The following is a 25164-nucleotide window of genomic DNA, read 5'->3' as shown; positions in this document are numbered from 1 at the left end:
CTCTTGCTGAAATATGTATTTGTCACTGATTTTTCAAGTAATGTGCTTGTCACTAGTTTTTCTCATGAGGAAAGACATTTTCATTTCATGATAACACTCTTTGGCCTTTTCTCAAATCCCACTGCTTGACAGTCAGACTGTTTTTGTATCCTTGTCTACTTTCACCAACATTTTCCTTCCAGTGGAGATTGTCCCCTTTTTTTTTTTTCAACACACATGCAAACACACAGAGGAAAAGGAAAGATTTTGACAATAACAGCCCCTGTCACTGATTGCCTCCTTCCTACCCTGTCAAATAAAAAGGCTGCAAAGTTCATCCTTCATCTAGTGTATATATATTTGAATGCTGCTGCCTCCCAAGGCTTAATTTTCTCTTGTCTGAAATGTGATATTCACATAAAAATAACTGTTAGAAAAGACTGTCATAAAGTATTTGTTTCATTTATATCCCGAGTCATATCACTGTATCTATCTTCCCTTTCTCCAACCCAAACCTAAATTTTTGTGGGGTTCTGAATTTTTCTAATATTGTAAAATAAACAGATAAGGAGGAAATCTCAAAAAGCTGAATTTATTTTTGAAGTAAATATTTTGGCTTCAAACAAGTTGAAATAAAAGACTCAATTTAGTTTTTGTTTCTATGAGGTGTTGTCTTACTTGGCCAGTCACCACGTAAACATGGTTATTCACACTCTCTGCTATATTTTTCTGCTTTTAGTGGTTTTCCATTCCCTTCCCTTTCTCACTTACAGTGCATCTTGGGCTCACTTTTCATCATCCTGTGACAATTCCCAAGTAACAAGCAATAAGACAAGAAGAAATAGCCTTAAGTTAGGAAAAAATTTCTTTGCTGAAAGGGTGTTCAGTCACTGGAACAGGCTGTGCAGGGAAGTGGTGGAGTCACCACCCCTGGAGGGATTTAAAAGGCGTGTAGATGTGGCACCTGGGGACATGATTTAGTGGTGGACTTGTCAGTGCTGGATTAATGGTTGGACACAATGATCTCAGAGATTTTTTCCAACCTTAACGATTCTGTGATTCTGCGATTCTATTTCATTCTTTTTCACTAGGCATCAGCATTGCTCTCTCTATTTTTAAAATATTTCCTAGTTAAGACATATTTCCTAGCTGTTTAATTTCAGTCTCAACAAGGAAATGATTAGCTGGTGGGCTCTAAGGCTTCAGTCCACCTTTCTGTAGCAAATGATCTTGAATACCCCTAGGCCAAAGTTTTAAAGAAAACTCAAGATGTATACTTAGCTGGTGTCTACTATATATGTGCATTATATTAATATGATCTGTGTAATGAACATTCCAGTGAACAGTCATACTTGGTGGTTTACAAGGAACAGTTTCCAAAAGCTCCAAACTAAAAGTTAGCAAATTCAGGTGGAGAGAGGATTAGGACAGAACAATGAAAATAACAATTAGTAGCCCTGCAAGTGCATTTAACAAGATGCCAAACCCACAATCCTGTGATTAAAAAAATTTTAAAGAAGCTTCTCTAGAAATATTGCGGAGGATCATAAAGCAAGAATTAAGAAACAATCAGAAGACATAGGGAACATTTTTTGAAAGACGAAAGTAAAAGGAAATGAATCTGGCAACACCAGAAGGAGTTCTAGTTATCTGAATTTCTGACAATTGTACTGGAGCACTTTAGGTGCAATTGGTTGAATTTTTATTTTTAATCTGCCAAAGGCAGAATTGCTTATTACTCGTTTCTGTTCTCTTTTGGGGAGGAATTCAGCTAGTGGAGATAATATTTTCTGTGACAATGCAAAAATCTTTTTTATTCTCAGAGTAATGAGGAGTAAATATAACAAAAATATGGTATTTTATCCTCGCTTCAGGGGTCCTTGGACAACTAGTGTTGTCTGAACAAAAGTTAGGATACCAACCAAGTCTAAAGAATACAATTTTTTGTATTTTTCATATAGTTACACAAACAGATATTGAGAGCATTTTTACAGGTTGTTGCATACCATCCTAGGAAACAGGAGACTTGAATGTGCTGCAGCTTTATGATGGAAAGCCAACTGACCACGAAATCCCACAGCAAACTACTGGACAAGTAGCCATAAGAGTCATTATTAATCTGTGAATGCATAAAAAAGAGGAGTATCAAGTAAGTTATTCCCAAACTAAGGAATGACATTGAAAATTTGGGAAGACTGAAAGAAGAGATGTAGGAATTGTTAATGAACAGGAAAACCTAGTCTGCCTGCTGAAATAACTGTCTGAAATAATGAGAGAGTAGGATTCCCCAGACATGTGGAGGAATGAGGTGAGCCCTCGAAGCAGTGGTCTGACCCAGTGATCTGGCTTGGGCTGTCTTCCTGCAGAGCCAGGTTTGGTCCCTTGGCATCCACGTCTCAGCTAAATCTGCACCAGTGAGAGGCAGGTGCGAGCTGCTCGTGTGAAACATCACAATGGCCAGAAACTTAAACTACACAAATTCAAGCAAAAAAAAGATATGTTTCTAAAAACTGAGTGCTACTGACCATGAAAACTGTCTCCTAAAGCTCACTTCTCTGCCAGTAGAAATACTTATAACAGAGGTAGACTGTTTTTCTTCTTAAAGACAAGTATTACCTGAGGCAGGAGTAAATTTCTCCTGGTTTCTCTGTGTGTTCTTTTGCTCTGTTCTGAACCTTTTGCTCATTTGAAAAACAATAAAAGCACTTTTTCAAAACAAAGCCTTCTGATTATTGTTTTACTAGATATAACCAATAAGTACAAAAGGTAGACAGTTACATTCTCAACATTTGTTTGTCATTATTCTCCTGTGTTTATGCTGACTTTTATATTCATTTCACTGTATTATTTATATCTATTAAAGTGCAATGCTTCATGTAATAGCATATTTAAAAACTTTCAGAAATATTTTACTAAGGAACCAATATATCATATGATTGTTCTATGCATTCAAGATGGTTAATTTTTAGCAATTTAGGCAGGTGATTTATCACTTAGAATGGTGGAATAACTTAAAGTGTAGAAATGCTTCAAATCCTTGACTATGCATAGGCAGAAATCTACCTATGCATTAAAACTGACCAAGGCCAAGCATTGTTCCCTGGTAGTTATGGCCAACAAATACATTTTATCTGGAAAGAAGCTAAATACTTGATTGCATTGTGAGCACTTCGAAGTGTCCATGAAAACCATATTCATGAAAAAACTATGGCTTGCGGCACATTTAGCGATTAATGAGCTTGTCTTGAGGAACTGATGCAGGAACTTGCACTTTCAACCCAACACAGCCTCCTCATTGCTCTAACATGTGCTGCCTCTGAAGGAGAGCAGCTGTTGGTGACAGCACACCCTGGGCTGGAGGGCGTCTCTCCCCCACAGGCACAATCAGCACTGATGCAGTTACGTGGCTTCTGGAGCGCAGTTTGCACGCAGCTGGCTTGAACCATGGGCACAGCCAACACCCATCTGCATCCATCTGGAAGGTGCTGAGGCAGCAGGACAGACTTCTGGCAGCAGCAGCAGGTGTGGCCAAGGCTCCTCCAACATGCGACTGATTTGTGTGGAACTTGTTGAGCTGGTAACTGGAATTATATGATACTACTTCCTGATCTCCGCAGTGGAAGACATCCCCTACCCCTTGTCCTATAGAGTTTGTTCCTATGACTTAGCCAAAATCAATGGATTCAAATACAGTGAGAAGAAAGCCTTGGTTTTTTAAACGACATCAATATGCATCTGTTCTGGTTCCGGCTGGGATAGAGTTAATTTGTTTCTTCACAACAACATCACAGACTCCCTGCTGCGTAATCAAACACAGCTTTGAGCATGCTGTTGTCTTGCTGAAAGTTAGGAGGCTCTCTCATAGTAACCTCACGGTTGGGTTATCAAGGATGTGCAAACCTCCAAAGAGATGCGATTACAGGTCTGATTGAATAAAATGGGTATTATTTGTTTCTGTATTACAGAAGAATCTGTGGGTAAGTGTGTGTGAGAGTACGTGCATGAGAAAGAAAACTAATTTTGCAGCAAAGGAACGCCTTGAGCTATCCTTTCACAGCATGTGCTTTAAATTCACTTGGTCCACTTACTACCAAACTGGCCATGAAAGTCGAAGCACAAAATTACTTCAGTCCAGAAGTCTTGCAGACATAATTGCCTCCTCCAGGGTGGCTTTGCATCCCGTTTCCACAGCCTGTGAAAGGTGCCTTGGATCAGCCTCCCTCTGCATGCTATTTGAAAATCCTTCTCCACTTTTCATGCCAAAGCAAGGTGCTTCCCTGTTGTCCTTTCCAGTTTGTCTGGGATTTTATCTCACTTTGGAAGAAAACTGATTGGCTGGAAGGGATGGGAGCTATTCTCACCCATCATTTCTGAGCTTCTGATAGTGACACCTTAAAAAAAAGTCATAGGTTCACTCCTCTTTGACTTCATTTGCCACTACTACCCCCTGAGTCTCCCTTATTATGTTATATATGGGAGAGGGATTCCCACAGCACCAGTCTTTACTGTGTCTCTTTTGCTTTAAAGTCTCTTACATATATCCCCAAGGACAAAGTCATTTGTAAGGAATGACACCAGGGAAATTATCAGATTGAGCCGTCATTGCTTTGCAGTGTAATACAGTTTTAGTTAAGCAGCAGATGTATCATGAAATTAGCCTTCATAAAGCATTTAGCAAGTAATTTCTAATGTTATTTCATTTCATATTTGTCTAATCTTTACAGGGAAATTTTCTTCCTTTCCCTATGCCCAATTTAATTTGGAAAAAAATGGTCTGGATTTTGCAGGACAGAAGCCCTAAAAAATTAAATTTTTTGCAGCTTCTGGATATTACAAAAAATTGAATCAAGCACCTTATGAGTACATTGGTCCTTCCTCTGCAGATCTCCTTAAATTTGCCATATGACAGTATAATTTCCAGATACTGATGCTTGGTGGGAAAAGAGCAGATCACATGGAAAACTGAGATAGATAAAATTATTAACATACAGAATTTTTTTGTGACACATTATAAAACCTTAATTACAGTAAAATGGATAGGTTTAATGCTGTCCATATTGAAGGCTGGAGTGTATTATGTTACCCACACAAACCTTTCACTGCCATGTCCTCCTTTCTGGGCCTCCTCTTCCCGCTGTTTTACTTAGTCCTGCCATGGCTGGTTTCAGTAGCAGGGATGGCTGCAGGGAGCCACCAGCATCCCGAGCTCTGCACAGAAAGGATTGTGTCGGTGGGGGTTTTCCTTCTCACTTCAGGATCTGCTTGGAGTCATTTCTGTACGTGCTGTACACCTTTTCTCATTCCTCATTTTGCACCTGAATGAACTATACACAGTGTATGTTACCATTTGGCTACTTGGTCTCCCATACCTCCACTCCTCCAGGCTGCATTTTTATCCCACAGTCACAGACAGCTGGCTCTGCACAGAATAACCTTGTCTTGTCACTGTGAGTTACAGAAATAGGCATGTCTTGCACCACACACTACTACAAAGCTAAGCAAAAGCTAGAACAAAGTAGGTTGGAGTCTGGCAAAGCTGAGGGGTCTGGAGGGCTGTGCAAACGCCTCTCACAAGCACTTCACTGACCAAAAGCTAACTAAAGGTGTGGGTGGAGGTATGGTACTGCCTCTGCATTTCAAGCTCACTTTTCATTACTTTCTTTATGTATTACAGAAAGACCTGAAGATCCCAATTAAAAAGTGCAATTCACTTCCACTGCTGCAAAAATATAATCTCATCCCCACACTTTGGATCAGAGTAGGAGGTTTATTAACAAGCATAAAACTGTGTTTCATTTTTCAACAGTTTTGCACTACCCTTTTCAGAAAAAAGAGACTCTTTTGTATACTGCTCCCTGTAGAGATATTACAGAGTTTTGCTAGTAAAATGTAACATAATCAAATATTAAAAAAGCATTTTTTTTTCTTGAAACAGTAGGGAGAACTTTTTAATGACTAGATGCAAATCCAGTACCCAGTTCTAATAGCTGTTTCCAGTTCTAATAGCTGAGAAAATCATTGCTTTGTAGCATTATTGCTTTATTTATCAGCCACCACTATATTGCTAGCCTGGATTTATACTGCAGGTCCTAGCTTTCCAAGCACAGTAAAGCTGCCCCTGATTTATATTGCTCCAGAAGAACAGAAGAACAGGCTGTTAAAAACTTGACCTATAACTAAAATGTGTACCATATGGCTTCTAACAAGCTACACGAACACTATGTTTCTGCTCATGAGGCTTCAAATTTCTCCATGAACTGAAAAACATGTAAAAATAATTCCTTTCAAGCCAGCTTTCTGCAGTTTGCAAAGCACAAATTTCTTTCACTTCTGTGGGATGAAATTGCCCTAAGAAATTTTGGAGATTGCTTTGCTTCCAATAATTTGTGCTTTTTCTACTCTCTCTAGGACAGGAACAAGAATTATCTCAGGAAGCTCAAATGGTCACTGTCATATCAGTGAGTGTATTAAACATACTTGCTTTCCAGAAGGCACATTTAAAACCACTATAAGGCAGAGTACTGAAAGTTGCTGTGAGGGTGCTAATGAAAAGTCTGACAGCTGTGAAACAGAAGAGGATAGTGTGTGAATGCAGCACACAGCAGAGTAGCTGCATATTTCAAATGACTCCATTGTTCTCCTTGGAGAGCTTTGCTTCTGCATGGAAAGTGGTCACAAAATGCTGTGTTTTGGTTCCAGAGTTGGGGCTCTGAACAGGGGCTATGAGTTGAAGCTTTTCATGTTCTGAATATGAGGGAGGGGGGATTTTCAGGGCAACATCTTGTCTTGGTGACAAAGTGGTGCTAAGCATACAAACCCAATGTTTGTGTGCCTTCTGCTGAGTGAGTACAGCCCCAGGGTAGGATCCTGACTCCCTCCACAAACTATCATGTGAATTAAGTACCCAGACATGACTGAGGGCCCTGGCTGAGAACAGGTTAGAAAGGAATGGGAGGAGAAGTGTGGTGAGTTTGCTACTCACCTTTCAGGCCTGAGAATAATAATTTAAGACAACTTAGACTCAACAAAGCCTAAAGTCACCTGTTCTGTTCCTGAGTGGACTTCTTAAGCTGTGACTTTTGTTCTACGAAAGACTAAAGCTCCTGTGGGTAAAAAGAATATTTATGGACTGGATAGTCCCCTTCCCTCTGTCTCTCCCTCCTCCCATGCACCATTAACTGTTGCATTGTTTTTATCGTGGGGAACCAAAATCTAGGTGAGCCTTCTAGCCATGTAATGTAAACTATCCTATGAAATGTGCTTGTGCTGTCAGGATGCAGGATTTTGCTCATCTGTCAAAAAGCAAAATCACAGGTACTTAAGGGAAATGTCACATGGTTACGTCTGTCTACCGAGACTTGAAACAGTCACTGAAAACTGGAAGTAGATTTAACATGTCAGTAATCAATCATCAGAGTTTTGTTAACTATAAAGAGATTTTCAAGACTGGAAAGATGATTAATGTTATCTCAAGAGCCATCTGGGAAGCACAGAAGTTTTCTAGACCCAAGATTTATGGCTAAGATATCACATTTTGATTAAAGGCTGATTAAAGACTCCAGAGCATGTGAAAAGGAGAGCATCTTCTACAAGCATGACTTCCTGGTAATCAGAGTAACCTCAGTAGATAGGGCTGGTATTTGCATGTTAATACTGTAACTAATACTGTACCATAATTTTTTTTTTCTTCATGTAATTTGTTGGGAAAAAAAAAATATATTCCTTAGAGCAAAACTGAAGGGACTCCTGTAGTTGCACACCTCACAGATCAGATTGTCTTATGCAAGTTCTTAGGCTGGAGATTCAAACACAAACCAGAAAGTTTTATGTTTTTAAAATTACTAGTAGAGTGCTAGCTTGACCTTCTTGCATGTTTCTGCATAAATATGAGAAAATTCATAATCATAATAAATATGTTTTAGTAAGCGCTAGCCTGGTACTCATGTGAGCAGTTTGATTGATTTGGACAGGAAGCTGGTCCAGTCACATAGTGATGAAATAATGGCTCTTTATTATGATTAATCTCCTTCTTTGTTTGTTTGTTTATTTGTATAGTGCTGATGTTGTGCATATGTGAAAGTGTCTAAGAAATAATATTAAGTGATACTTAAGCATACTTTAGCTTTGTATGGAAGACTTGTAAGTATGCTAAATTTGCTGATAAATCTTTAGCCAAAACTGAACCAACAAATATTTTTGAAAAATAAAACCTTGACTTCAGAGGTCACAAAATTATTTGAAATTGATCACTTTTTTTTGCTTTAATGTGCTCATCCTATCCTGGTGTTCAAGCTGCAGTATTACACCATGTGAAATAAGGACATCATGCCTAATTGAAAAATGCATGCCAGAATTTATTTTATTAGAAGGGAATTTAAAAAGTCAGAGAAAATGAATCATTTCCTAAATTAATGAATGTATCACTTACTAACTGTCATTAAAACCTTGTTAATTTGATCCAGTGACAAAGCTAATTAAGAAGATATACGTGCTTCTAAAAACTAATGAATATTTTAAACACTTTATTCCTTTAACATCTTTCTCAATTGGTTTAATAGACAATGGCAGCGCTGTGTCATTCTCTGTCGGCCAGAAGTGCCTTTGGTGACCCAACAGAGAGAGGTAACAAGGCGCTGCAGGCAGATCAAACAGCAGGCAGCCCTTCTTGGAAGTGACAGCTCTGCTGGAAAGCCAAAGGGTGGAAGCAGAACTTCTGTGTGAGAGCAGATCTTCCTCACCAGCAGCACATGGCTGAAGCTAGAGACCAGTCATAAGTCTACTAACTTAAATGCAATTATGAAACTAAGGAAATAGCAAAAGCCTTGTCTCCCCCCTCAACTATTTAAAATGTTCTTGCTAGAAGACTTGTTCTCTTGCCAGCAACAATTTCAACAGCCATGTTTTCCTATGGAAAACAGGTTCCTCTACTGTGCCCAGCCTTGTACTCTTCAATCGTCCTATCAAATACTTCTTTTACCTGTCAAACTGTATAGCCTCTCTTGAGATGTTTTGTCAGCAATGTAGATAAAGATTTTAATCTGATAGTCTCTCTCTGTCACTATTTTCACAAGAATTTAAACTCTTAAATAAACACAAAAATATGAATGACTAGCAAGGTGTCATATCTAGTTTTGTACTGTAGCCTTTTAGAAATAATCCAATGACTAAACCGGACAGGCTTCCCTTTTATTACATTTTAACAATAGTTTAAAGGAAATTCCACTATTTTTCCCTTCCTGTCCTTCTTTGCTTACTCTTCTTCCACAAAATAAGCAATAAATTAAAATAAATCATGCAACTCCTCTCTCCTCACCCTTGCAGATATTACTTATTGCTTCCTGAACCATTTAATAAAAAAGGCTGAAATATGAATTTGAACCTAATGGTCACGTTGCAGATGTTCTTTACAATATTTTATGTACCTAGAATAGCTGAGACATTATTTTTATACCATATGCTTTTCATCTTGTTGATATCTTCAGGCTTTTAGTCCAAGTATCTTCATCAACATTAGCTGAAATGCTTTTTAGCTGGTGGAGATCTCACCTTACAATTTTGTACATGTGTGAATGCACAGTGAAGTGGATGTTTAACAGAAAGGCCTAATACTAGAGAGAGGAGTATAGTCTGTTCATTATCAGGAAAATAATATAGAAAATAGCGTAACTATTATACATTGAAAACCAGAAAATTTGGCCATTACCTTATAAAGAAAGCGTTGGAGGAAGAAGGTTAATGGTACAACAGGGAAGACATCCTCATGATATACATAAAACACAATAGCAAATGGGATCTAAAGCCACTTCATTGTTTGTGCTGTGTGACTGGGGCATGGAAATATCTGGCAAATTAAAGTAACTGGACACTGTTGTGTCTCACCAGAAAAACTTAGAATTTGCAGTCAGAGATGTAGCTGGCCTCCTTGTGCTCTAAATCAAGAAGTCGAGAAAATGGCTTACAGAGCCAAGAGTAACACCCAGCCAGGCTTTGACCTGACAGTGATCCCACTCCTTCTGTGCTCTCCCAAGAGCCTTCCAGCCCTCTGCACACAGGCAGAGGCATCTCATGAGTACCCTTGTAGAATTAGAGCTTGGACTGCAGCACCTGAGGTCTGCTGTTGCTGCTGCTGCTGCACTGTGAACTAACAAGTGGATCACAGGTGCTATTTCTGCACTTAGTTGTTGGTTCCTGAAAGTGAACCTGCTGTTGGCTCCTGAAAGTCGTCTCCATTCCACTGCACGGCATTTTGTAAGCCTCTAAAATATTAGCAAGATTACTGTAAACCAGAATTTTGGGGACTATTAGGCTGAAAGCAATTTTGTTTTATTGAGGAGTAAAACAATAAAAAGCTTGTCAACGTGTATTTGGAATAATTGGTTTGGAAACTTCTTTTCTCATTATTGGAATGGAAAAAGATGCTTTAAAGTGCTCAGCATTTCATTAATCTGGGGAATGTTTTGTTTTTGTGCCATTCTGACTGCTTTCATGAAAACAGATATAGGCTTGATGGACAGGAGTTTTGGAGATCTTGTGTTTGTACCATCTCCAGTGGCTTTAAATGGAAATCTGGCTCTTCAGTATAGCTGGCACTGTGGGCACTTCATCCTGCTTTAGAGACTAATAATTCTGTGGGAAAGGGAGGAAAAGAGACTGGGATCTTACTGTCTGTTGGGGAAAACCTCTAGGCTCTTCACAGCATTTGGGCACATACACAAGCACACACACAGATATGCTCAATGAACAAAGAGTGACACAAAGCTAAAAATATATTCCTTCTTTTAATAAGTGCAAAATTTGGAAGAACAATCACTTTAACTAAAGTAAACAAAGTTAATATTCATTAAATTATTAACATTGCATGTATACAAGTCTAAAAACCAGCTTGGTGCCAGGCTTATATTATGTGATTGCCATGCCAACCAGTATTCTCTATTAGTTTCCTTGTTCTCCTGAGTCTTGGTTTGACTTTCACTTTCAAAATGGAAGTGTTTCACTTGCAACGAATCAGCCCTTTCCAGCCAAAATAAATATTCCAGACAAAAAACCAAAGCCAAAATCAAAACCAACCAAACAAATTGCTTTCTTTCTGATTGTGTATATTTCAACTATGGATCTTGTTTGTTTGATGCATGTACCAGGTCTTGGGCAACTGATCTTCATTGACAAAAATTACTGCAGGACTGAAAATAATAACAGTGCACTGAGATACCTTCCTCAATCCTCCTGCATAGGCTGTGGAGTGACTCCTTCAGCTTCTCACCACGGCTTTTGCCACCAGTTTTATCACTAGATATTTGACATGCTGTATTGTTCACAATTGAGTTAGTATTTACACTCTCTGGCCCTGGTGGCAAAACACTGCAGACAGCTTGCTTGGGGCCACACAAATTTCTGTAACACTAGCCTTTTTGCCTCACTTAAAGAGGAGATTTCCTTACACTTTAACCCCACAAAGCCCTGCTCCTAAAATCTGAAATGTAAGGATGTGCCACGTGGTAGCTGGAGGTGCAGTGAGCAGTGACACATTTCCACATGTGCTGCCCTCACTCATGGAGATGTTTGAGAAAAGCCATGCTATTACATTGTTAAATCAGAATCTGTTTTCGGAAGACTGATAATTCTGCTCTGCAATTAACAGTAGATGAAGCCACAACGGCTTCTCTTTAAACCCTGAGTAAGTTTAGCTAGCAAAACTGATGTGGCCTGAAATCTGACAGCTCAGGAGAATATATTTAATTTTTCTGTCGTTTCAAACTAAAGCAATTGTCCTAATCATATCAGCAAAATGTCTGTGCAGAACATGGATGATCATTTAATTTGATTTTACTTTAACCTGTCTCTAAGTGCATACTTGTTCCTTGTGGATTTCATTAAGTTCAAAATAAATACATTATTTTTCCAGACAGAAAAAAATATTATTCTGAATGGTAGTGTAATTCATCTTTCTATCTCTTGCCTACTGATATATAATGCAAATTTGTTAGTACTTGAATCTTGTCAATTCTCTGATTGAATTTAGCTACAACTCTGGATCTGATATTTGTGGTAAATATGTATCACATGGTGATAAATGCACATGCAAATGTAGGCAGTATTTGACATCAGCAATGCATGGAAACACCTAGGAAAAGATTTTTGTATTGCTCAGAAACCGCTCTTGGTATGTTATTTGGTTTGGTTTTTGTTTGTTTGTTTGTTTTGTTTTGTTTTTCGTTTTAAGTTTTCTACAGCTGAGGGCACTTTTATTCCTAAAAAAAAGAGTCCCTAGAAAAGCACTTTTAAATCTAGAGGAGTGGCATTTGCCATGGTTAAGAGCAACCCAATGGAGAGCATGATTACTGAATAGTATGATAGTTTGAAGGTTAGGAGCATGCCAAGGACCAAACTCATCACTGAACATCCAAAGAGATGCATGAAGCCTTTTTCACCTTTCTTTTTGGAAGCCCTGAATGGGGATTACTTACTTGGTGAATAAATATTTTCACTTTCAATGAAGTGAAAGGATGATGATGCTCTGGTGTGTGCTCATGGGAAATTATTTACTTGTAGATGAACAGAACCATGTATGATGTACACATGATTGCAAATGATTTGGCAGACTATGGTCCTACTCCATCAGTGCTGTGGAGAAGTTATGGATGGCTGATCTCCAAAAAGCAAAGCCTGCCTATTCAAGTAAGACCTAATAAATCTAGATTAGTGCTTGTTGCTTTTGCTAGATTTAGTGCTGAAAACCCACAAATCACTTTATAGGAACTTACATTTTTCATCTTGATTTTTTTTTTCCTAGTATCTGTTATTGTTAAAATCAAAGTGTTGCTTTCACTTCATTCATCCTAGCAGAGCAATAGCCAAATGAAGATGGTATAGTACTCAGAAGTACCACGTGGGGAAATGTTCCCAACTGTTCATGTATCTTCAAAAGTCATTTATCTGCTTTATGAATTTTCTATACATTCACTGACTCTGATGATGTGAGTCTGATTGTTATTGACCATGTAAAGCACTGACATCAAACTTGCATTGCTGCATGTTTCAGTTCAATATATCATTATGACAACTTGTGCTAAATCACCAAAAGCAAGTTTTGCAAATAGTCCAAATACTCTAATCTAACAAAAATATGATGTCATTTATTTATGGTTCTGACTAACAAATGTAATCTGAATAACTTCCTGCAAAATAAAATAGTTTAGTATTTTCAATATTCCCATGGCTCAAAGTAAGGCAGGCATTAGCAAATTAGCACAGGAGAATTATAAAATACAGGTTAATAGATGTTTAAATACATATATTGTCTAGAGAGTTAGCTGTCAGACTAACAACAAATTATTTACAAATTAAATCAATACTGAGTTACTTCATCTTAATATTGTAAGGACTTTATGGGCAGTAAAACAAAGGAGAAAGATGATTGACCATACATATGTTTCTTAGAGGTGATGGCTGTTCAGCGTGCTTGTAGCAAGCGTGGGTAGAGCCCTTCTCAAATCTTCGTTCGCGAAGCCCAGCCATGATGTCAGAGGTGATGGCTGTGCATACATGTCACAAGGCAAAACAGAGCATCTGAGACTGCCTGTGTTTCTCTGAGCTTGCAGCACGGTTGTAGTAAAGGTAGAGCTTGAACAGCAGGTTTGTTTTTTTCTTGCAAAGTCACCTCAATTCTTCTTCTCCATTTGGAATTATTCCATTTACTTGCCTCAGCAGTTTACCAAGGTTGGAAGGATATCCAGCTCATCTGCAGGCTCAAGCCCTGGTGGTTGTACAACTTCCCTGGTGGAAGTTGTAAGATGTGAAGTGTACATTGAGCGGTGCTGGCATCTGCATGGTTAGTATGCAGAACATAAATAATTCATGTAGTGTCAGACTCAGGCTGAGCAGCAGAGAGCAAAGGGGTTAATTGTCTGGTGTCTGTCATTCTCCAAGATACAGTGTGTCAGTGCTACAGGTCCCCAGGGATTCACAGCTGAAACAAGCAGAAGAATAAGCAGGAAACTGATTCCTAAAAGCATCAATTCCTGTAATAATACGACTATTTTACTAGCATTTACCTTGCAGCTGAAAGAGTTTGCAGGCTGGACTAAGATGTGGCTGGATGGCTGCCCTGGCCTCTTTCTCTTAGTCCTCAAGTGTTTAAGGGAGCATGTCTGGAGGGTTGCACAGCCCAGCAACCACAAACAAGGCATGAATCATGCCTTCTGGACTCCTGTGGTACCAGTCTACACATCCTTATGTGCCTTTGAGGCTCATATTTCCTCCTCTGCGCTGTGGCAGAGCTGCTTGTGCAATTACTGTGGAAGGGGAAATTAGGAACCATCCTACTCCAAAACAAGACTTTCTTTGTTTCCACTCCATCTAGCATTAGCTTTGCCTATCTCTGTAGGGAGTCATAATAATTTCCTAACCACAACACTTAGTTAAAGTACCTTGCAGTGCTGGTTTAACATCTCGGGTGTTCCACAGGCAGTTTGAGATTTCTGTAATGACATGAGCTGGACTTTTGAGTTATTTGCTACTTGACAGGTAAAAATCATTTTGCACTTATATCCTGTTTGCTATTATATGTTGTCAGACATAAAACATTAAATGATGTTTAACATGTGTATTGCATCCTCTGTCTTTGCTGACTCTGGCTTCATCAGACTACCCTTAAGTTCAGTCTCTGTATGTTATGACTTATTTCAAAACAGTAGTGTGGGAATGTGCTTCAGGCAATCACAGGACTACTATCCCCTCAGAGCAAATTGTCACTGGAATTGGGGGTGAATCTGACTTGCTGAGGTCAGCAGCATATGAGGTGGATCAGCATTTGACTAGAAGTAGGTTGCTGAACTTACTGTAAATGAATCTGTGGAAGCATAGAAGTTGTAAACTGTGATGATTGTATATGAACTACAGGGAAAACAGTGGGTTTTGTCCCAGAATATCTCTGCTATGTGAAAATACTCACAAAATAACAATAACTGGAAACAGAAGCAATTTTTTCCAATGTAAGAAGTGAGTCTCTCAAAAAAAAAGACCTGTGTGGTTTTCTGGGAGAACATAAAGAAAACTGAAGAGGCTTGAAGAAGAGCTTGATGTTACTGTCAGTCCCAATAATAATACAATGAAAATGGAAAGGTTGCCCTTTGTGAGGAAACAACTTTGGAGCTGTCAAGCTCTAACACACCATTCTGCACCCTGCAGGTTAGGCAGGAGGCTCTGGAATATATAATCCAAAATCTTTTTGCACTTGAGCATGGGAACAAAGGCAGAAAAAGAACATATCCACCAGTGTTTGCACACTGGAATGGACTATTATGGAGTGATCAAGTGGGTCTTGTGAAGGCCTTGTGAAGTAGAGAGCTGGCCTTTGAGGTGCATGCTGTAGCTGTCTGTTTTCCTCAAGTACAGTAACTGACTTTTCTTTTTCTAGGTGGAAAAGTGCTTTGATTCATCTTGTTTGGGCATCTTGGCTGTATTAAGCACCAGAAACTTCATGTTGAAAGATATGAGAGTTAACCAAGAAATTTATGCACTACTCTGCAACTCTCATACTGAGCCCACTCTATCTATTGTCTATATTAATTGGATTATGTTTGAACAATTATCAGGAGTAAAGAAAAAGGAATTTCATAGACTTAAAGAGCTTTTTAGCACCTTTAGGACAAGGATAGGAATCCTTGTTCCTCACAGTTGTGCCAATCCTGTAGTTGGAGGGAATGTTCACTTGTCTCCTGTAAGCCAAGGAACTGTGAAAGGGGAATCTGGGAAGCAGGTTCTGGTTACTTTCTCTCAGGCTGCTCCACAGGACTAAGGTAAATGATACATCATTCAAGAAGTGATTTAAAAAAAACCAACCAAACAAAGCACCAATACTTGTTCATGTAATTATCATGTATTCCAAAATTCCAAAAGCTGGACGGTATAAGTGTCTTGAAGAATGCTAGAATTAGACACTGACCACACATCATCTGATGGCTACAGCACCAGGTTTCTGGCATGTTGTTTCAATACCTGAAAGAGCCTGGATCTCCTTGTAGGTAACCCTGGAAAGGAAATGCAATCAAGTGGTGATTGCTCAGCCATGAGCAAAGTGTGGCCCTGCTTTCCACTTTGTTTGCTGAAATATGTAATGTGCATGTTGGACTTGTTCTGTATGCTCAGGCAAATGCATCTTTCCATTGCCTGGTGGTTTCTTGCACTGCATGGGTTTGTCCTTTGGGCGCAGTTTGTAAGTTAAAGTTGTGTTTGTGTGCTTGGCTTTAAGGACAATGCAACTTCCAGCTCAGAATGGGAGAGGTTGCTGGTGCATTATGGTGAAATGTGAGTGCCCGCCTTGGATCAGCCATGGAGGAGGGCTGAATCCTTTACCACAGCTGTCCAAACTCTGCCCCAAGCCATGCACAATAGGTGTGCAGATCTGCCAAGGAATTAGATAGCATGCATAGCTCTCAAAATTATATTTTCTTCCAAAAGAGTCTTGGAAAAGTGTTTAATTTGCTGCAAAATGTTTTTCGTCTCTCTCAAGATACAGTAATGGAGAGGAAAAAATTAAGGTAATAGATTAATAAAATCGTTTGTCTTCCTGTTCAGGTACTGCTAGTCATAGTTTGAACTAAGTTTTTATTTTAGATTGAATTTCTGTCCTGTAAATACTATTATTTACACCTGCACTTCTGCTAAGGCCAGAGGTGCACATTTTTAAATGCATTATATCTGGGAAGGATGTAATGAAACAGATTAAACTTGCAATAGCAGAAAAGAACAAAAGTCAAATACTTGCTCTAGTTGTAAATTGGAAGGACTTGGCAAAACACTATTTAGCCTTAGGTAGAGATTTCCAGGATCCTAATTTTATTTTAATTATGTTTCAAAGGTTTTTTTAGATTTGAAGGACATGGGAAAGGTGGAAATATAATGAATCAAAGGTATTCCCTCTTTTTCCAAAGCAGAAAATCAGAGCTTTGTATTAGAATTAGTTATCATACAGATGAAATAGTACTGTAACTGGAATGTGTTGTGTAATGTAGACACACTAGGAATTTGTGCATACTCTTATTTTATTGTCTAGTTTTTTTGGACTATATGTGTCAATGTGGGGGTTTTTTGCTTTACTGTCTTCTTTGAGCAAACCATCTGCAGCTTGGTTTTGCTATCATCAGCAGTTCGAATTGGACTATAAAAAATCTCACACTTGGCAATTGAACATACATAGATATTCAATATAATATGTGGATTATGTTTATAGTAAGGTGAAAATATAGCTTCATGAATCTTCAGAAAAAAAGCTATGTGGTGTTCATCTAACATGTTTTGCATAACCTTTTATTTTTAAAACTTGTAGGTACGGTCTCTATATACTGCCCAAATACCATATGCCTTTTAGAAAATAACCTTTATTTTTCAGATCTAGTGAACTCCTGTGGGTGCATGTGTATGAAGTACAATTCATGTTAAATAAAGACCACCATGTTTAATTTAAAGCATGGCATGCTTTAGCAGTGGGTTGATCCTGGCTGGATGCCAGGTACTCACTAAAGCCACTCTCTCCCTCCCCTCTGCAACTAGACAGAGGAGAGAAAAAAAAAAAACAAAACAAAGGATTCATGAGTTGAGATAACATCTGGGAGAGGTCACTTACTGATTACCTTCACGGGCAAAACAGACTCAAAGTGGAGCTATCAATTAAATTTATTACTAACAGGATTAGAGCAAAAGAGGGAGAAGTAAAATAATCTCAAAAACATCTTCCCCCCACCCCGCCTTCTGCACTGACTTTGGTATCTGCATTGTTGTGCACATGTTCGCACTCTGCTCTTCCCTGGTTGGAATTTCCATCTGCTCAATAATTAACCATTCTTAAATATGTTATCGTGGAGGTGTTACTATCATCCCTAATTGGCTCGGCCTTGGCCAGCAGCAGGAAATCCACTGTGGAGCCAGCTGGCATTGGCTCCACCAGGCAGGGAAAGCTTCTAGCAGCTTCCAACAGAAGCCACTCCCGTAGCCCCCCTCTACCAAAACTTGGCCAGAAACCCAATACACATGCCTAAACCTGAGCAACCTTTTTTCACATCTGAAGACAACAGATTTTTTTTTTTTTTTCCCAGTTCTTAATTTTAAACCAAGATACGATTTGGAAGCTGTGCTGACATAATGTTTGAAGGTTGTATGCACAATTACACTCTTAATGAAAGATGGCCTTGAGTGCTATGGCTTCAGTCTCAAAGGCATGTACATAAAGAACCTGCCTGGGCTAAGAAGGTACCTGCAACTTCCTGTTTTCTAATACCCTCAAAAAGAGTGAGATAAACTGCTCTTCTGGAGATTGGAATCAAGTGAAAGCAAGGCTTTATTATGAAAGGCCAGACAGATCCTGGAAAATAAAACTTCAGTATTTTTTCACTGTGAATCAGTCTCTAATGCCCCTTGAGGAAGGTGAGTGAACCTCAAAACAATGTGTTGCCATGGACAGATACTTTATTGTCTTCTCTTATGCCATGAAATGAGGGCTGGAAATGCAACTCAGAGGCTGGAAATGTACTCCCTTCCCTCATGATTCCCACTCAAAGAATATTGAGCTAAAATTTCAGGCTTTTTAGGCAAAACCACTATCAGAACCAGGGCAAGAGAAAAGTTACATTCAAGATCCATTAACATGCCCTGGAAGATAATAGTACCACTGAAGAAGAAAGAACTTAATAAAGTCAAATAGAGGGTTTTTTCCAATGAGATCCTTAAAGCAGTTCTTGAAGGAATAGACTTAAGGAGTCTAATTCTTTTAAAATGTGCCTGTAGAAATAGAAGGTGCCTCTTGAGAATTCTATAATTTTTAAAAAACACCTCTTACTACTAAAATGTCCCACAGGATCATGCCTGGAATAACAATCAGGAGAGACTGAGTGACTAGTGCTAGAGTTACTATATTTGCTATGCATGTGTAATGTCCACAGGTGTCCAGAGAAAAGATGACCCTCGAGGAAACTATACCAACATATCCAGACTGCATGATGGTTTTGTAGTGTATTTGTGTCTTGTGTGCATGTGTGCTTTGTGAAGATATGAGCTGTCTCTTTTGTAGTTTTGCTGTTGAAGTTGTTACACTATGTCTGTTGCACTACATCCTCCTGTAGTCACACTCCTGTAGTTCTCCTCTGTGTCAACCCTTGTCCTCCTGTTCAGCTGGGGACTAGCACTGCCATACCTAAGGAGATGCAACAAGACCATGCTTATGTTGTGGCATACAGGAGAATTTGAGTGAGTACCTTCCCATTCTTACATCTTTCCAGCTTCTGCATGCTCGGCTCCTGTAACAGGTACAGTTTTCAGGGACCAGGACCCTACAACATGTCCTTAGATTGTCCTGCTTGTGCTTTTCAGTTAATTGTCCTCAGTGAGGGAATATTAAGAGAAGATGACTTAAACAAGATGCAGTACAAGGTATTATGAAAGAGACTGACCTGTTACATACAGTACTTGTTACTGGGCTGTAGTTATTGCAGCACCATGGCAGTATAGGGGGAATTATATTTTAAATTCATTACTTTAGTCCTTCCTGGCTTTCCCAATCAGTCATGTTCCTCAGCTGTGTCTTGAATCCACAAGGAAAGTTAAACCCGCATCTATCCTTCATTTCTGCTTTTTGAGAGCTGTGATCTGAGTGAAGCCTGGACAGGGAGACTGACATAGAGTCAGAGTCCCACAGCCAGAACTGGCACTCTTAGTGCTCCATGGCATAAAGACAGCCTTATACACTTCAGATGTCAAAATCCCAGGATCTAGTTGGGGTAGCTCTCCTAACAGCTACCTGCACCATTTTACTCAGCCAGTGCTAATAAGAGCTCTAGGATTTGACCTCAGGATAGTGATTACATAGCAGTTCATTTTTAAGAAATATTAAAACTGCCTGCTGCAGTAAAGCTAACAGCTCCATGGCTGTGCCTGAGTGTGTTCATTATGAGAAACCAATATTATCCTGTGCCAGAGGGACACTGAGCAGGCAGATATGGCAGCCACGCTACAGTGAGTTGTCACGATGAGGCTTTCTGAGCTCCAGGGCAAAGCTGGAAAAGTGGGGAAGTATTACAGCAACTTCACTTCTTTTGCATGTAATCTGTAATTAGTATTCATGTAATTACTAAAAGCTTGTGCCAGCAGAGGTATTGAAGCATGGGTTGTGATGAGGGGTGAGCAGTGTCAGGAGTGACAGCGATTCCCATGTGAAGACTTCGTGTTGCAGTTGCTCCTGCTTCTGGGCTCCTGCCATGAAGGGTTCTGTGTGTTGCACTTCTGGTATTCCCTAGTGGTGCTTCCATCTGGAGAGACGCTCCCAGGGTGGGCACAGCGTAAGAGGAAGCATGGAAGCAGCTCTCCCAGGCCGGGCAAGTGGAAAGCCTGCAGTAAAACAGATCCTCTGGGACTTCTGAAAAACAGGCAGGCTGCTGGGTACTGCTGAAATACAGACTTTGGGAGGAAGCCTTTTGAACTGAAACACTGTGCTGATGTCATAAAGTGTAGATCTTTTATATTTGACTTGTTCATTGGAGGTGAATTTATTAGAAGTGTCACAGTGTGAACATGGGATTGCAACAACAGAGAAGGGAAAGCTGCAAGGGCAAATAATTCAGGACAACTTTTCTACTCTGGTATGGACGAAACTGGTTTTGCCTTTGTCACTTATTCACCAGTCTGGGGGCCATGTTCTACTCTGAGCTGTAACAGGGAAAAAAAGAATAAATTACCAAACCAAGCGTGGGCTAAACTGAAGACAAATGATTTACTCTGGATTCTTCATGTGTGGTTAGACTTAAAGTTCAGGTATAATTCAGCAGAAAGGGGCCTCTTGTATTTTGTCATCCAAGGCACTTCTTTTCCCAGGCAAGGCACTCTTTCAGACAGAAGTGCTGCACATTACATGTATGGGTGCACATGTGTGGGGACAGTCCCAGCAGGATAATCCAAGGACACTTCAGGATTATGTCCCAAGCGGCAGCCGTATGTCACTCATTTCTACCCTAATTGTTTTACAGCCTCTGCTAAATTCTCCAAATCCAGTCACTTTTCCGGGGAGCCTGGCCCAGGATCTTTGGGACCTGAGCCAAAAGCTCTTTAAGAGACACCAGCCCTGCAGATGTTTTTAGCAGTGCACCATGAGAGATGATTTCCCTCTCTAACAGAGCTCCCTGTGCCCCTAATGGCACATTAGCTGTACCCCATGTCCAACTGCTCTTCCCTAGAGGAGCCCTCTGCTCTTTCCCTCCAGGATCTCAGCAGCTTCTCTCCCTTCCACAAACTTCTTTTTCCAGGCTGTCTTGTAAGCAACGGGGCAGTTTTAGGATTTACCATTACAGGTTTAGGATGACTTTTACAGTGACCTCATACCAAAGCATAAAATTTTAGTGGGAATTAATATCTATTGCAGACTTCCACTGATGAAGTATCAAGTATAGAACTGAAGAGTCCTTATAAAGCATCTGAGAATGCTCAATGGACAGTTTACTTCTGAAACACCCTCACATACAGTGTATCAAATTCTCCCTGGGCATTTAGGGGAATGAATGAGACTTTATTACACTTTCCTCTCCATGTAAATCGGTAGTTAATTTCATCATCTATAATGTAGAAGTTTCTTATCATCATTAAAAATATGCCTGAATATGGCATAATTTATTTAGAACTTTCAGTGTGGGATTATATTTGTAGGAGGGAATATTCCTTATGTCCCTCTCATAAATCACATGCTACACACATGCTAAATGATGAGCTACACTACAGCTGGTCCAAAAAGACTACTGTTTCTAAAAGCATCTTGGGATACTTAAGGTACTGGGCATCATTTGTAGTGTCACCACTTCATATGTATCATATTTAGGCTGCTTGAAGTAATGCATTAGTAAACTTGACCATTTGCACTAGCAAGAGAGGTAAAATTTAAAAACCTGGGTGTGAGAAGTTTGTGGCACAACAAGTTGCAGGGACGTGGTTTATAATGGTCTAGTTATCTCCAAAGACAAATTGTATTTAGCTAGCTAGGAAAAAAATCATCACAAAGAAAATTAAGAAAATAACAGTTCTTAAGTCAACGTGACATTTGTTGTCCTCCCTTTGAGAAAACTGTCTGAAAGAAACTTGGCCATTAGAGCCGTAGGAAAACTGGATATTGGAGTACTGTATGGATGAACTTGTTAGCTGCTGTGCTGGTTAACAATACACAACTGCTACCGCCACATACACAAGATAATAAAAGAGCCATCTTAGCCAAGTAAAGAGAAATTAAATTGGCCCATTCTCCACTCCTAGTCATTACACTGTTAAATATTTGGCAGTTTGGCTGTCATAAAAGGGGAGAACATTAGCCTGTGGAATCATAATTATAGTTTTGAGCTGTTCTTTAGTGTCCTGCAGTTCCAGCTCCAACAACTTAAATCGTTAAAAATGTAAATGGGCTATTGTTAAAATTTAAATGTGTTGTAGATATTATGAAACAAACAAATTGAAAGCAGGCTGGTTATATATTGAAAGCATGATTATTTCTATTTAGATACACTAGCAGTACCACTAAATCCTACAAACAACCATATTGGCAGTCACTTCAGTGCTTGCACTGCCATGCCTGCTTTATAAATCTTCTCCTAACTAATCCAAGTAAAGCACATGTACCTTACTTTTCCTTGGAAGTTAACTGAATGCCAGCATGAAGCCTTGTAATGGATATTTCTTGCTTGCAGAAATTTTCTGACATTTGGTTAGAAAAGAGAGAAAGGTGAGGTTCACTGGAGAACAAGAAAAGCTGTCTGAGCAACACAGAATTATTCACCTTTAAAGTATATTTAAAGTCTTAGCACAACACAGGTGATGTAGGTTGATGCCCTCCAGTGTCACCCATTTACATGCTGGTTAACAGCAAGTATTCACTGCAGTACCAAGGTACCAGGAAAACAGTGCAGTGACCTTGTCTCTGCTGCACAGTCAGAGCTGATGTGTGTTGGCCTTTGCTGGTGACCACTAAAACCATTTCATTTCTTAGCAGTGAGAAGGAGAAGGGCTCACTTTGCAACTTCATCTGCCTGTTTTCTTATGCAGACACCAGTTGCGTGATTTTGAACTCCACTGGTTGTTTAACAACAAATTTACTCCTTTAATCGCAGAGATGCCGCATCTCTCACTATGTCTAATTTCTACTGCCAGCACGAAAACCAGAATTTGAGTCATACACAGTATATGGAACTAAGTCTATACGAGCAACAAGGTTTAGTGTCCTTAGGCTAGGAAAGGCTGTAAGCCCATCTAACACACAGGGGCATTTACAATTTTACAGACCTTTAATCTGGCAGTGTACAGTGTGATCTGAATCAATTCAAAGTGTCTGGAGTGTGTTAATTTTTGTGGAAGATGATATCCCAACTGCCACTTCTGAATCAAACTTTAAAATTAAGCAAAGAGAAGGGATCCACTCCCCTTTCCTACGTAGGAGCCCCCTGAATGTGTACAGAGCCTTGTCCCAGCGGAAGGAAGTTTTTCATCTGTTGTTTCCTTTTTGCCTGCCTGTTAATTATAGCTAACTAATGTAGAGTGTGTGTGTCATGGTTTGTGCTCTTCTCTTTTTACTGACTGGGGAAAGAGTACGTGCTTCCATGTTTTGAAACAAGAGCATTCAAACCCGACATGGCTGTCCTTGTTGTCCTTTGATGAATAATTTCTAGCTTCATATTCTATATTTGAGAAAAGTACTCTGTTTAGCTTCCTTTCTGGGGGAGATGAGAAGTAGTTAACCTTTTTAAGTATCTGTTGCTGTAGAAGTACTATCCTGTACAAACATTTTTGTCCATGGGACTGGAAAACGCACACAAGCTTTCAGGAAAACATAGTCCAGAAAAGGAATGGCATTGTCTTCTTACTCTTTCAGTGAGTGCATTTGGGTTAAAACAGCACTACTTAAACAAAATATTGTTAAGAAAACTTATAAAACTGCCAAATATGTAACCATGATTCCTTTATAAAGGATTGCTCTTAGTCTTGCCTCAGATACACACATTCATCAATACCTGAAGCCTGTTCCCCATGCTTGACTGCTCTTTGTAGATTGATTCCAACTTTCTTCTGTGTCAGATGGGGTTTGATGAATCACATATTCATTAAAAAGACAGAAGGAATTATACTGTAACTTCCCACAAGGGCCCACTGCTGGTTTGTAGGGTGGAGGAAAGGCAGACCCTTGCCATAGGTGAGTGGGTAGAAGTCTGCAAATGTTTGAGGCCCATGGCCCTGTACTGCACCAGTGCATGGGATGAGCACACAGGAGACAGGAGACCAGATGACTTCCTGCTGTGCAACCTCCTTTGGGGCCTAAACACCAGCCCCTGGGTAGCAGCCCTGTAAATACCTCTTGAGCTGATTCAGCCAGCGCATCGGTATTATTTGGGTCTTAACTGTATTTGTAATCTTTTCATTAAAAGATTAGATTTACAAATGAATAAAAATTTAATGACAACAGAAGTTGTCTGGGCAATTAGACTAGGGAATATTTCCATGTAGCTTCTATGGAATTTCACTGATAGTTTTGTCTGTAATACTTTTCATTTCAGCTTTAGAAGTTTGGGTTTTTATCAGGCTATATCACTGTACACACGGTGACAACTGCATAACAAAAGGCTGGTTTCAGAAAACAGGGCAGTTCACTCTGTAGCCGTGCTTGCCTCCAGCTGTCTGCCCAGCACTTTGGTCAACTTTGAGTGACCTGCTGCAAATTCCAGCCTAACATGTCAGAGATGGTGCTGGCCACTAAGGAAAGTCAATGCTGGTGTGTCAATACCTTTCTGCATCAGCTTCAAAATTTGTACTGCTATTTGGGAGGAAGATGGAGAAAAACTCTATATGGAGCATAGAATATTGTATATGCAATATTCTAGGTACAAAATTCTACAAAATATCTATTGTACAAAAAAGTAATTTAAGAACTCTATATGCAGCACAAAATACTGTATATGCATATAGAGAAATATAAAAGGTGTCTCTAGATTCAGAACATTAATCACTAGGTACTAATGTCAGGAGTTGTCATGTCATGTACGTCTAGTAAAATGTCTAGTGAAATGTTAGCTCTCCAACCCTGACATTCACTGCAGCAGTTGCTTTAAAACAAAAACTTCCTGAACAGAATATGCTAACAACTGATTTGATCTCAGTTTAAAGTTAGTGTAGCTC

Source organism: Empidonax traillii, unplaced genomic scaffold (genome assembly GCF_003031625.1).
Source record: "Empidonax traillii isolate 1590-97213 ecotype Southwest subspecies unplaced genomic scaffold, ASM303162v1 scaffold167:size2001844, whole genome shotgun sequence".
NCBI classification, from domain to species: domain Eukaryota; kingdom Metazoa; phylum Chordata; class Aves; order Passeriformes; family Tyrannidae; genus Empidonax; species Empidonax traillii.
This window is presented reverse-complemented; position numbering follows the sequence as displayed.